The sequence below is a fragment of the Odocoileus virginianus genome, chromosome 17 (assembly GCF_023699985.2).
Source record: "Odocoileus virginianus isolate 20LAN1187 ecotype Illinois chromosome 17, Ovbor_1.2, whole genome shotgun sequence".
Classification (NCBI taxonomy): Eukaryota; Metazoa; Chordata; class Mammalia; order Artiodactyla; family Cervidae; genus Odocoileus; species Odocoileus virginianus.
Genome location: NC_069690.1, coordinates 4,442,592 through 4,455,654, shown reverse-complemented (window position 1 = coordinate 4,455,654; position 13,063 = coordinate 4,442,592). Strand labels below are relative to the sequence as shown.

At 46.9% G+C, this 13,063-nt stretch overlaps 1 protein-coding gene across 4 annotated transcripts in view; it reads right to left on the bottom strand.

Moving 5' to 3' along the window:
• TOM1L1 (target of myb1 like 1 membrane trafficking protein) overlaps positions 1 to 13,063 on the bottom strand; it is a 61,265-nt gene that overhangs the window by 20,996 nt on the left and 27,206 nt on the right. The gene's annotated exons all lie outside the window — the stretch shown is intronic.

Here is a 13,063-nt window from a genome sequence, read left to right as displayed (position 1 = left end):
TTATTATTTTATTCTAAATAGTATTATTTAGAATAATTAGAAATAATTAGGTTCATGGCTTATTAGAAAATAATCACTTACTTTCTAAATCTCAGTTTACTTACTTGATAAGTGAAAAATACACTACCTGCTACACACATCTACCTCAAGGGGTGACATAAAAATCAAATGAGATGTGTATAATGAGGAACTCTATAACTATAAAGCACAACATAAAACATAAAGTGCTACTGTTATTTGTGGTAATGGAAGAAAGAAGTAGTCAAAATGCATTTACAGTAGTATAATTTTCCTATTATGTTTTACTTAAAGATGTAAAGTTGATAGTTACAACATTACATTCCAAGGTAAACTGAACCTGGATTAAAAAACCAGTCATCAATCCCATCTTTATTTAGATGGCCTGGAATCACCATTATACAAGATTCCACTCCCCAAGCCAGCCTTTTCTCATAGCATCAGAAGCTCCTAGAGCAGACTTACTGATTCAGAACTGCCGAGACTGAGAGTCTGGGGATTCACATTGTTTAATGAGCATCTCAGTGTTCCTCATGTACACTGACATTTGAAAACTGCTATCTTAAAACCAGGGGGCTTCCCAGGTGGCTCAGTGGTAAAGAATCTGCCTGCCAACAGGGGAGATGCAGGAGACACGGGTTTGATCCCTGGGTCGGGAAGATCCCCTGGAGAAGGAAATGGCAACCCACTCAGTATTCTTGTCTGGAAAATCCCATGGACAGAGGAGCCTGGTGGGCTACAGTCCATGGGGTCACAGAGTCAGATGGGAATGAGTGACTGAGCACACACGCATCTTGCAACCTAATTTCTCTTAGGCAAACCCTCAGTGAGCCTGAGGAGCATAAAACTGATACTAATACTCCTTCAGCCCACCTTGCCAGAACTTGTCCATGTAACAGTACACTGCTGTCTGAGCCGCCGGAGGAGCCCAACAGCACCTGAGCGTCAGGCAGGAACACAGGGACGTTCCCCTCTCGGGACGAAAGCAGCAGAGCTGGCTGCACTGCAGCACCATTTACTACATTATCCAATCTCTTCCCTCAAGAGAGACAGGCCTGCTGAAAAACTGACTTTACAAAACCATTCAGCATCTCAATCTGTCACAAGATTTCCAAGAGGAAATCGCTAAATAAATCAAGCCACTACTAGCCGGCATTTAGACTCAGAGGTAAAGGCTACCACATCTCCACAGAATCTTAACAAAAATGTTAAGACAGGAGAGAAGGGAAAGGGGAAAAAAAAGTGAAACACAGAGATGTCAGACTGGGTTTTCACACTCACATCATACAACTAAAATAACTGGCCACATTCCCAATGATGTGGTAACTGTCAGCCGCGGCTGACGAACTTTTTCTTGAAGGTTCGACCTTCAAGAAAAAGTTTTTGCTTTGTCGACCACATGGTGTGTGTGGCAACTACCCAACTGTGCCATGGTGCAAGCAACCACGGACAATATGTAAACACACGGGTGTGGCCATGTCCTTGTAAAACAGAGTCAGGTGGTGGCTGAGCGTGACTCACTTATGGCCCCGTGGAAGACAGCAAACGAGAAGACTTTAGACTCAGTGGACCTAAGGCCTGTCCCGTCTACACACCTGATACGGGGTCTGGTTAAAACTCGGCCTCAGTTTACCTTCTGATCTATCAAACAAGGACAACAACCATCACGTAGGGTTGTTGTAAGAATAGGAAATGACGCGGTTGAAACCCCACTGTGGGACTTCCCTGGTAGCACAGTGGGTAAGAATCTGCCTGCCAACACAGGGGACGTGGTGTGATCCCCAGTCCACGAAGGCTCCACGTGCCACAGAGCTTCTAAGCCGCGCGCCATGACTTCTGAAGCCCACCCACCCGGAGCCTGTGACCAACAGAAGGCACTTCTGTGAGAAGCGCATGCGCCGGGATGAAGAGTAACACCCCCCACTGCAGCAGCTAGACACCCAGCTCAGCCAGCTGAGCCGCTTCCAAGCAACGAAGACCCAGCTCAGCCAGCAATAAACAAACAATTAAAAATTTAAAAGCAAACAAACACTGTGTCTGGCACACAAGGCAGTCAATGAATGCATTATGGGTACCTAAGGAGGTATCACTAGCAGCTTAACTAGCTAACTAATACATTCCTGCAATACCTGTGGCATTACCCAGGACCCAGCATTAAACAAAGGCAAAAACTAAGAACAGCTTTTGCTGCAACCCCATGAGGAACAAGCACTTTTCCTCTCGTTCTGCATTAGCGTGCAGAACAGTTCTTCTTGCTCACTGGCAGCCTTGCTAGAACAATGTCAAGATCAAGGAAATACAATGGCTCTTAGATGCCTATGACAAAAATGTAGAAATTAATTTGAAATGAATTTGCAGCCAACATCAACAGCCCCTTGTCATGGGAGGACCGACCCTTTGCCCTCTCAAGAGACAGATGGGATGGAGACATGAAAGGAACACCACATTTCTCAGCAGGCTTGCAAAGCAGAATCTGAAAAACCTCTTCAAAAGCCGGCCCGCTCTGATCTTTGCAACTGATGTCTGTCTCGGAAGAAAGTCAAGCCATCTGGAAACGGTGCAGATCAAGCACCGTGAACCAAAAGGATGGGTCAGAAGCCCCCCACAGCAGGCTCGCGCAGGGCTGTGGATGTGGGGATCAGGGCAGGGAGCCCAAACACAGAAGCACAGGTGCTGCGCAAGTGCCCATCACAGGGGCCCTGGGATTGCCTGACTTCCCCCCGGATCAAAGCAAAGGCAGGCGCTAAGCCAAAGGGAATGTAACAACCATCTCAGAAGTCTCGGGAGTGAAACAAGAGCAGCTCACCTAGAGCCGCCTCTGCTGACGCCCAGACGGCGCCCGCTCTGCCACAGAGCACAGGGCGTCAGGGAGGAAGATTCCATCACGCTGTCAACTCCAAATGCAACTGCCCCCACTGACCAACACAGGGCAACTCAACAAAGAAAGTACAGTGTCTGAACATGTCCTCTGAGAAAGTGGTAACGGGCAGAACGGTGTTTGCGGGCAAGCCTTCTCTGGAAATGGTATGTCCAGCACTGCCGCTCACACACCTCTCTCCAGGACCTCCCACCCAGACAGCGGGAGAACCCGAGACGACGGGAGCCACCCGTGTCAGAGTCAGTGCGGGTTCGCGGTGAGGAGGGAGCGCTACCCTGGAGAGAAGGAAGCCTCAGGAGGACGAGCTTTGTACTGCAGCCCTATCTCTGCTGCCACTGCATGGACAAGTCACCACCTTTCTAAACACGCGGCCTCCTCTGTAAAGGAGAGGGAGATGGTCCCAAAGGCATTGAAAGGGCCTTCCCCTCTTAACACCTTACAAGTCTCTGAAAAGGAAAGACTGCAAGAGTTATCAGAGGAGAAGGCGTTTTACCAATTATTCTCAAAGGACCAAATTTCAGATTCATATGATTTTAAACTTCGCTTTCCTGGTAGCTCAGACAGTAAAGCATCTGCCTACAATGCGGGAGACCCGGGTTTGATCCCTGGGTTGGGAAGATCCCCTGGAGAAGGAAATAGCAACCCACTCCAGTATTCATACCTGGAAAATCCCATGGACCGAGGAGCCTGGGGGGCTACAGTCCATGGTGTCGCCAAGAGTAAGACACGACTGAGCGAGTTCACTTTCACTAATAAGTTATAGTAAGACTTATTCTAGTTGTGCTTTTAAAATCTGAGCTCACTTTATTCTACAGAAGACTAAAACATCCTCTTCTTTCGCTGTCTTACCGGGTCAAGGCAAAAACTAAAATGGGAGCTCAGCCACTCACGAATAAGAGTAAGGTGATTCAGAGTCAGGTACACAATGCTTGGAGAGCAAATGCAAGAACAGAACATGCAACGACATTCCACTACTGTGACCAGAACAGATACTTTTAACTCATCACAACGCTCATTAGACTAGACGCACCCTCAGAATCTCAGCACGCCACCCTGGCAAACTAAAAGAAATCCCGTCTCTGCCCCTTAAGAAGTTTGAAGTCCCAGAGCAACAGAGTGGCTGGGAAATATGCCTTTCACCAAAACAGTTCTATTGCCTAAGAGTCTAACAAAGAGAAAGGAGCTCTGAGAACTAGCAGGTCTGCAAGATCTAACTCTCCTGCACAGATTGGAAGAACAGATAGGGGATTCCAAGTAAGTATACCCAGATTTCAGAAAGAAGGAAACAGGCAGGGGACGCGTTTCAAATAAACAGAACAGCTGCGAGAAGTTACGTGCCAACAGACAAACTAGGAAATGGTTCCAAGTAGAGGCTGCTTTTAATGGTAACAAATTGCATACACGACTGTGATGGCTGGTAAAGCATAAGAAGAGCCAAGACATTTGTGAGTGGAGACTTTTCCTGTGGGCTGCACACCTTTTTGCCTTCCAGATCCACCATCCACACTCTGCCCTGCTGAGTGTCCCAAAGCTGACCCAAGGCTGACCCAGAGGGAGCATGCCGCCAGGCCCCTGCCATCTCGCTTCTGACTGGCTCAGCTGATCCAGGGGAGGAAACGGAGAAGGAAGGAGGTTACGGTCAGGCTCCTTATCAATGCCGGTCCTGCAGCCAAAGACACCACTGCCCTCACAGCTGCCTGCCTAGTGCGACTCCTCCCACTGGGTTCTGGAAAGAGTTCCCTCTTGCCTATTTATGCCTAGAGACATCAGCTGACAGCCCAGGGTAACAAGCTAGCTACTGTGGTTTCTCTGAACCCTGCAGTATCTTGCTAAATAAAACATTACCTTAATTTAATTCTTTTCAAATTACCCAAATGGAGCATGCCATCTGTTTGACCGATAAACCCTAGAAAGCATGAAAACAGAGCAATTTAAATATTATGGTAGCAAAACAGGGATAGACAAAGAGATCAAACCAAGAGAACAGCCTCTGGGAAGACATCCTTGCTCTGAAGTATAAAATGTGATAAAGAGGTGTTTGCAATCAGTGGAGAAGGTATAAATTGTTAATAAAAGTCATTCAGCCAGCCAGCCATAGAACTGAAAAAGATAAATGGAGGTAAAATCTCTAACTCAAACCAAGGATAAAAATTTTAATTTTAAACCACATAAAATCGAGGGAAAACCCACTGATTTATTGAAGATATCTTTGTTGAGTGATTGCATGGTTCAGCACTGCTCTGGGAGCAGAACCTGAGCAGTCAACAAGGCGAGCCTGTGGAGCATCCACTCCAGCAGGCAAAGGCAGCGCACGAATGTGCAGGAAAAATCAGCAGGCTGGAGGGATGACATGTGGGCACCCCTGGGAAGTGGCTGACTTTACACTGGGGGCCAGGGAAGACCCCCCGATGAGGTAACGTGCTAAGTTAGAAGGAGAGAAACAGCTGGCTGTTAGAAGACGCAGGAAGCATGAGGGTCAAGGGTGAAACAGCTCCCCAGCAAGAATGAACTCTGCGTGCTCGAGGAACGGGAGGGTGGCCAGACGGAGGAGAGCGCCTGTGCTGGGGAAGGAAAGGCAGGCAGGAGGAGATGGGGAAAGGTTTTATGGCCAGAGGAAGGAGGCTGGGTTTTATTCCCAGCGTAAAAGGGGAGGCCAATGAAGGGTTTCCAGAAACATGATCCGGTTTACCTTCTAAAACGTTACATAGAGATGCTCGGTACCATCAGTCACCGAGGGAAATGCAAATCAAAAGTATAAGAAGATACCACTTCACACCTAAAGCGGCTCAAAAAAAACAGTACAAGTGTTGGCCAGGAAGTGGAGAAACAGAGACCCTCTGCATTGCTGGTGGGAATGGTCAATGGTGCACCACTGTGGAAAAGCTTATCAGCTCCTCGCAAAGTTAATCAGAGCTTTCCATATGACCTGGTCATGCTACTCCTGGCTATACACACAAAAGGGCACAGGTATTCAAACAAAGACACACGGATGTCCGCAGCAGCACTAGTCACAACAGCCAAAAGACAGAAGCAAGTCAACTGTCCATCAACTAACAAATACATAACATATACTGAGAGTATATACATACAACGTAATGTGGGCTATAAAAGATCCTATGACATGAGTGAACCTTGAAAACACTATAGTAAGTTAAGAATCATATTTTATAATTCCGTTTATATGAAATGCTCCAAAAAGGTAAGTCTGTAGAAACAGAAAGCAGGTCAGGGGTTGCCGGGGAGCGGGCAGAGACCAGAATCGGGAGAGATGTGTGATGGGCAGAGGGCTTCCTTTGGGGATGCTGGAAATGTTTGGGACCCAAATAGAAGAAATTAGGGGAATGGATAGTTAGAGAGTTTGGGAAGGACAGGTACATACTGCTATATTTAAAATGGATAACCACCAAAGACCTCCTCTATCAGCACATGGAACTCCACTTAATGTCATGTGGCAGCCTGGATGGGAGGGGAGCTTGGGGGAGAATGGATACATATATATGTATGCCTGAGTTCCTTTGCTATCACAACATTGTTAATTGGCCATACTCCAGTACAAAATAAAAAGTTAAAGAAAATAAACAGAGGAAATGGTTGTGAACGTGAATGCCACTAAATTAGACATTTTTTATTTTTTGGCTATGCCACATGGCTTATAGGATCTTAGTTCCCTGACAGGGATCAAATCTGAGCCCTCAGCAGTGAAAGCACAGAGTCCTAATCACTGGATCTCCAGGGAATTCCCTAAATTGCATATTTAAATTGCCAACTTTAAAATGATTAATTTTGTTATGTAAATTTTACTTCAAGAAAAAAAAAAAGCTATACAGTTCTTGGTTTCCTGCATAGCACTGTACTCTGTCCTGAAAATATCCCTGACAACAAAATACCTAAAAATATTGGATACAAAATATTTTAATATGCATTCTTAAACTTTGAAGAAAGCATGAGAAGTCCTCAAAAGCTAAATCCAAACAGGATCCAAAGATACGGAGGCAATAAAGGCACAAGGGTCTGAAAGGCATCTCTAATCACCCCAAGAGGCAGGAGAGCAAGCCTGCGGTCTGAACAAGGGGCTGGGATGGATCAAAGACCCCCACACGCAGCTGGAACATCTGGGTGGCTACAACCTATACATGAAATAAATATATACATTGATCTGTGGCTCCCCCCATTCCTGACAGAACTCCTAAATCCCTTGGAACTTCCCAGGTGACAAGAGCATCTTTTGTTCTGACAAACTCTATTTTTCTGTTGTTGTTGTTCTGACAAACTCCTGGATGGTGGCTGGTCACCAGAAAAACCAAACATGATTAGAAGGTTGAAACTTTTAGCCCTAACCTCTATCCTCAGGGTATGGAAGGGGCACTGAGATGAGAGCTAATTGATCATGCCTACTTAACGAAACCTCTGTAGAAACCTGTCAACTTCGGGATTCAGAGGGCTTCCGGGCTGGTGAACATACACACAGGCTGGGATGGGGGTGCACTCCAACTACGCAGGGATACAAGCTTCATGTTGAGGAACGTCCTAAACCTCACTCTCTGTATCTCTTCACCTGGTTTTCCATCTGCATCATTTGTAATACTCGTTACAATAAACCAGTAAATATATGTACATGTTTCCTTAAGTTCTGTGAGCCATTCACTCAAATTATCAAACCATGAGGAGGGTGCTGTGGGAACCCACAGTTTATAGCCCGATGGTCAGAAGTGCGGGAGACTCAGACTTGCAAAGGGCATCTGAAGTATGGTGGTCTTGTGGGGCCAAGCTCTTAACCTGTGGGATCTGATGCTAACGCTGGGTATTTAGGGGGGTCCCAGGTGGCGCTAGTGGGAAAGAATCCACCTGCCAATGCAGGAGAGGTAAGAGATGCGGATTCAGTCGCTGGGTCAGGAAGATCCCCTGGAGGAGGAAATGGCAAGCACTCCAGTATCCTTGCCTGGAGAATCCCCATGGACAGAGGAGCCTGGAGGGCTACAGTCCATAGGCTCCCAAAGGGTAGGACACGACTGAAACAACTTAGCATGCATGCTGGGTGCTTAGTGTCAGAACGGAATTTCTTTTTTAATATTTATTTGGCTGCTCTGGGCCTTAGCTGCACTGTGGCATGTGGGATATTTTTTTCAGTGACAGCATGCAAACTCTGAGCTGTAGCATGGGGATTGAGTCCCCAAAACAGGGACTGATCCCTTGCATCGGGAGCACAAAGTCTTAGCCAATGGACCACCAGAAAAGTCCCAACAACTGACTCTGATTTTAAGACACCCAGCTGGCACTGGAGAATAGGTCAGTGTGGGCAAAAAACCCACACATTTGCTATCAGAAGTGTTAAGTTAAAAAGTTAGGAAAAGCAGCTCACTTGAAGGAACATAGCAAAGAGAAGGAGACGCCTCGGCTTTGGAGGGAGAATTCTAGCAGCCTGACCGCATTATCATCTCTCAGGCTCTCTGAGAATCCATGAGTCACTTGAAGTCCTTTTTCTCGGGCCTGATTAGTGACACTGGAAGTTCTCCACTCATGGAGGGAGGTGTTGGTTACTAGAGTTCTTCTGAAGAAAGTCACACTGGAAGGGTGTCTTCCTCCTGGGGTTGCGTGAACCTCAGGTGGCTGGTCCCACCTTCAGCACCGGACTGTGACTATTCCCACTCTCCTGGTCCTCTGTCTAGGTTCTCCTGTAATCCTTGGAATTTATTTTTATTTTCATACTGTCGACTTTAAAAAAGCAGCACAGTGTGAGAGCTGTGAGTGAAGTTTTATTTGGGGCAATGAGCAGCAGCACCTCAGACAACTCTGAGAAACTTTCAGAGATGCAGGGGGAAGGGACAGTGTGTCTGTGATTTTGGTAAAGAGGCAAGTGAGCAGAAAGTGTGAGTCGCTCAGTCGTGTCTGACTGTCTGTGACCCATGGACACATGGGTCCCACATGGAGCCCACCAGGCTCCTCTGTCCATGGGATTCTCCCGGCAAGAATACTGGAGTGGGGTGCCAGTCCCTTCTCAGGGGATCTTCCCAACTCTGCGACTGAACCCTGGAATCCTGCGTCGCAGGCACACTCTTTACCGAATGAGCCCCCAAGAAAGCAGCTGGTAAAGGGGGAGGACATGCAATCAAGCACATACTTCTTGTGAAGTTCCTGCTGGTCTCGTGAAGCTTCTGCTAGTCATGAGAAAGAGTCATCATGAAGGACTTTAGTGCTTTTCTAGGTATGAGGAGATAAAAGCACTGGGCTCACAGAATTAGCTCCTGAGAATATCTAACTATCTAAAGACCCGGCCTGCCGGTTTCCCGGGGCACAGAGCGCCTCATTTCTGCTCTCCACCCTGAACTCCTTCGGCGGGTGTTGAAGGTCAGCAGCTGCAGGAGCACATGGTTTGATCCTTGCAGAGGTGGATGGCAGGTGCCCGTGGCACATGCCAATTTGTAGCTGACAATATTTTGTCTGTTGTTTCAAAGAGGTTTGGGAAAGAGGTGAACTATTTTAACAAGCTAAAAGAAAAAGAAAAAAAAGATTGATTAGCTAGTTTGGGAGGAAAAAAAATAGTGTCTATTTCCCAACTCTCAGGGTGGACTTCAGACCCTTTTCGTGTTTCTGGACAGATGCACTCTGTATGCCATGCGTTGCTCTAGGGCCCTCGATGCCTCATCTGTCCCCCACCCATCCCCCACCCCAACTCTGAGGAGCCCCCTCCTGCAGGCTCCTGCTGAAGCCTCCCAGGGGCTTAGCAGGGGAAGCCAGGCAGGGAGCCACTGATACCTGGGGGCCCTGGCTTCACTAATCTGTACCATTTACACAGTTGCGAGAAAACTTCTGAAAAAGTACAAATTAAAAAAATTACTTTGTTTCTCCACAGTTTATCTTTGCCAGTTTCATTTCTAGATTCCTGAACCAAGACAGGTTCCTTTCCTCTACTTCCGTAAATTGCATCATATTATTTTAGATCAACCATAGTGAGGTAGGATATTATGATACAAGAAATATATATTTGGTCTTCATCCCCAGTTCCTAACACAGAGCTTCTAAAACCCTTGGGATTTCCTGAGTAGTAAGTAAGAGAGAAACAGCTTTTGTTATACTTAGTAAGTCCCTTTCAACCAAGCAGGAGTTTATGCTAACGAGATGATTCTTGGCAGACAGGGGCGGCTGCCTGAGAACCCGACCAGGGATCAGAGAGCTGAAACTTGCAAACCACCTCCACAACCTCCAGGATGGAAGGGGGCCAGGGCTGCCTTAATCAACAGTGGTCAGTGATTATATAAATCACGCCTCTGTGATGCAATCTCTATAAAACCCTGAAAGACTGCGTTCAGAGAACCTCTGGGTGGTGAACGCATCCAGGTGCTCGGAAGATAGCGAACCCCAACTCCGCAGGGACAGAGCTCCTCTGTCCAGAACCCTTCCAGACCCTTCCCTGCATGTATTCTTAGTCAATGAAAAAAATGCTGGCCGCCCCACTGTAAACAAAGGATGCTGCAGCTGATGACTTCAAAGGTGGTCACAACCTAGAAGCTGAGAGTTATGTTTTCTCTGGTGGGAATTTTGGGGACTTCAGGTCTGGGAGACAGCATCTCAAGTGACCCTCAGAGACCTGTTCCAGGAGGCGGGGTGAGGGTGAGGGAGGAGTCAGGTTATACAGAAGCTTGCAGCAGGAGCAGGTAGTCTGAATATCAAAAGAAGATTGTGAATAAACCAGGTATCTCAAGTTAAGGAATTTAGCCCTGCTTTTCTACAAATGGGAGGAAGCCAGAGTCTGGGCTTACTGAATTGGTTCCTTGCATTTGCATCTCACTATCTGAGGCCAGCATACTGTGATTTCATTATTCACATCCTTAATTCCCTGCTCACCACAGGGAGTGAGAGCAGCCGGCATCAGCAGGGCTGTTGGATGGCAGGCAGTTCTTCCGGGGCTCAGACATTCACATCTGGAGGGCCAGAATCCCAGATGGCTGTGACCTCCCCGCTCATTGGTATGGCAGGAAGCAGTCCATTTCACAGAGCCAGCGAGCCAACACATTACAGCCTCCCCAACAGTGAGCTCCGAGGGAGCCCGGCTAGAAGCAGGAAGCCTGCATCCAGCAGTGGGCCTATGCAGCTGCCCCCACCCCGAGCAGGGGACACTGGCCCCAGATAACCAGGAATGATTTCAGAACGGGACTCACATCCTCCCACACATAGAAAAGCACTACCTTTCTCAACCTGAGAAGCTTGGTTTTCTACTTTCTTTCTGGCGATGCTGGGTCTCCGCTCTGCGCGTGGCCTTTCTCTGGCTGTCGTGTGCGGGCGTTCGCTGCACTGTGTCCTCACTGAGGCGCGCGGCTCTATCACGCAGGCTCGGCCAGCAGCTGCGGCTCGCGGGCTCCATGCGGGCTCAGCGGTCGTGGGGCACAGGTTCAGCTGCTCCGCAGCACGGGGACTCTTTCCGGACAAGGATCGAACCCGAGTCCCCTGCATTTGCAGGTGAATTCTTAACCCCTGGACCACCAGGGAAGCCCTGGTCGTCGTTAACAGTACCCTTTTGATGTGCTGGCTACCTGGTCTTTGTTACAAAAACTCTTACATATGTCTCCTCCCGGCTTTTTAAGAGTAGTACCTTAGAGCACGCGACAAGCTGTGTCTTGGGCCTAAGCCCTCAGTTTTGTCCATCAAATAAAACACAATTCTACACTTTTAGGTCGAACATTTTTCAGTTCAGACATCATCTGGCTGTTCACCTGTATCCTCTGTAATGAACTGATAACAGTAAATAAAGTGTCTCCCTGGATGCTGTGAACCATTCTAGCAAATTACTAAACCTGACAAGGGGGTCTCAGGGGCCCCCAATCTGATTTGTAGCCAAAACGGGGCAGAGGGTGGGTAATCTGAAGACCCACAATTTGTGATCGGCGTCTGAAGTGGGGACAGCTTCGTGGGACTAAGCTCTTCACCTGTGGAGTCTGTGCTGCTTCTGGGTAGCTAATGTCAGAATTATTTAATGTGAGGGAAAAAAATTCAGACCTAGTATCCAAAGTGTTGTGAGTAGAGAAACAATTTCCTTTTATGATGTTATTTAGATTACTAGAAAAAGTTCAAATACTTGTCGAAAGAATTTAAGAGCAGCACTCCCCACACCGGATCTCTACATGCTACTACCAAAAAGCATGGGAGAGAAATAAAGTTGCACAGTCAATAGGCTCCATAAACAAACTGACCGAGGGCCAGAACCATTCAACTTGAATTGGCCATGAGTGCGTTCTAACGCTGGTTTACAGCCAAGTCTCTTTACGATTCAAGGCAACACACAGCCCTAAGCTCTGGCATCAAAACAGCAACCAACAAATCAGTATTATTCTAGCAAAATTCAACCAAACATCTGGACCCAAAGACTTGGACACAAAGAGACATTTAGTACACTCCAGGATGGCAGCAAATAAAACAGGATTCACATATTTGAATGGGATGTTTCAGTGGACATCTTACGAAAGGATTGTTAGCCACAGATGGATGAAAACATGAGAGAAAAATCCTATCACTACATTTGAGAGCTCTGAATGGCTGGGGAGATTGTATGGAACTAGGAATATTGCTGTGTCCCTTCTTAAAAAATATTATCTGCTACATACCCTTTTACTTTGATACCAAATTTTAAAAATTTTAGTTTAACATGCTCAATATCGTAAGTCACAAAATTTCTATCTGTAAACATCCTCAACTGTGGATTTTTAAAAAGGGATTACTACATAGGAACTCTAATGATTAATTTTCTTTTTAATCTCCTCATCATTTCAGTTTAGTCACTCACTTGTGTCTGATTCTTTGTGACCCCATGGACTGCAGCACGCCAGGCCTCCCTGTCCATCACCAACTCCCAGAGCTCACTCAAACTTATGTTCATCGAGTCGGTGATGCCATCCAACCATCTCATCCTCTGTTGTCCCCTTCTCCTCCTGCCTTCGATCTTTCCCTGCACCAGGGTCTTTTCAAATGATTCAGGTCTTCACATCAGATGGCCAAAGTACTAGAGTTTCAGCTTCAGCATCAGTCCCTTCAGTGAATATTCAGGACTGATTTCCTTTAGAAATGACTGGTTTGATCTCCTTGCAGCCCAAGGAACTCTCAAGAGTCTTCTCCAACATCACAGTTCAAAAGCATCAATTCTTCGGCATTCAGCTTTTTTATAGTCCAACTCTCACA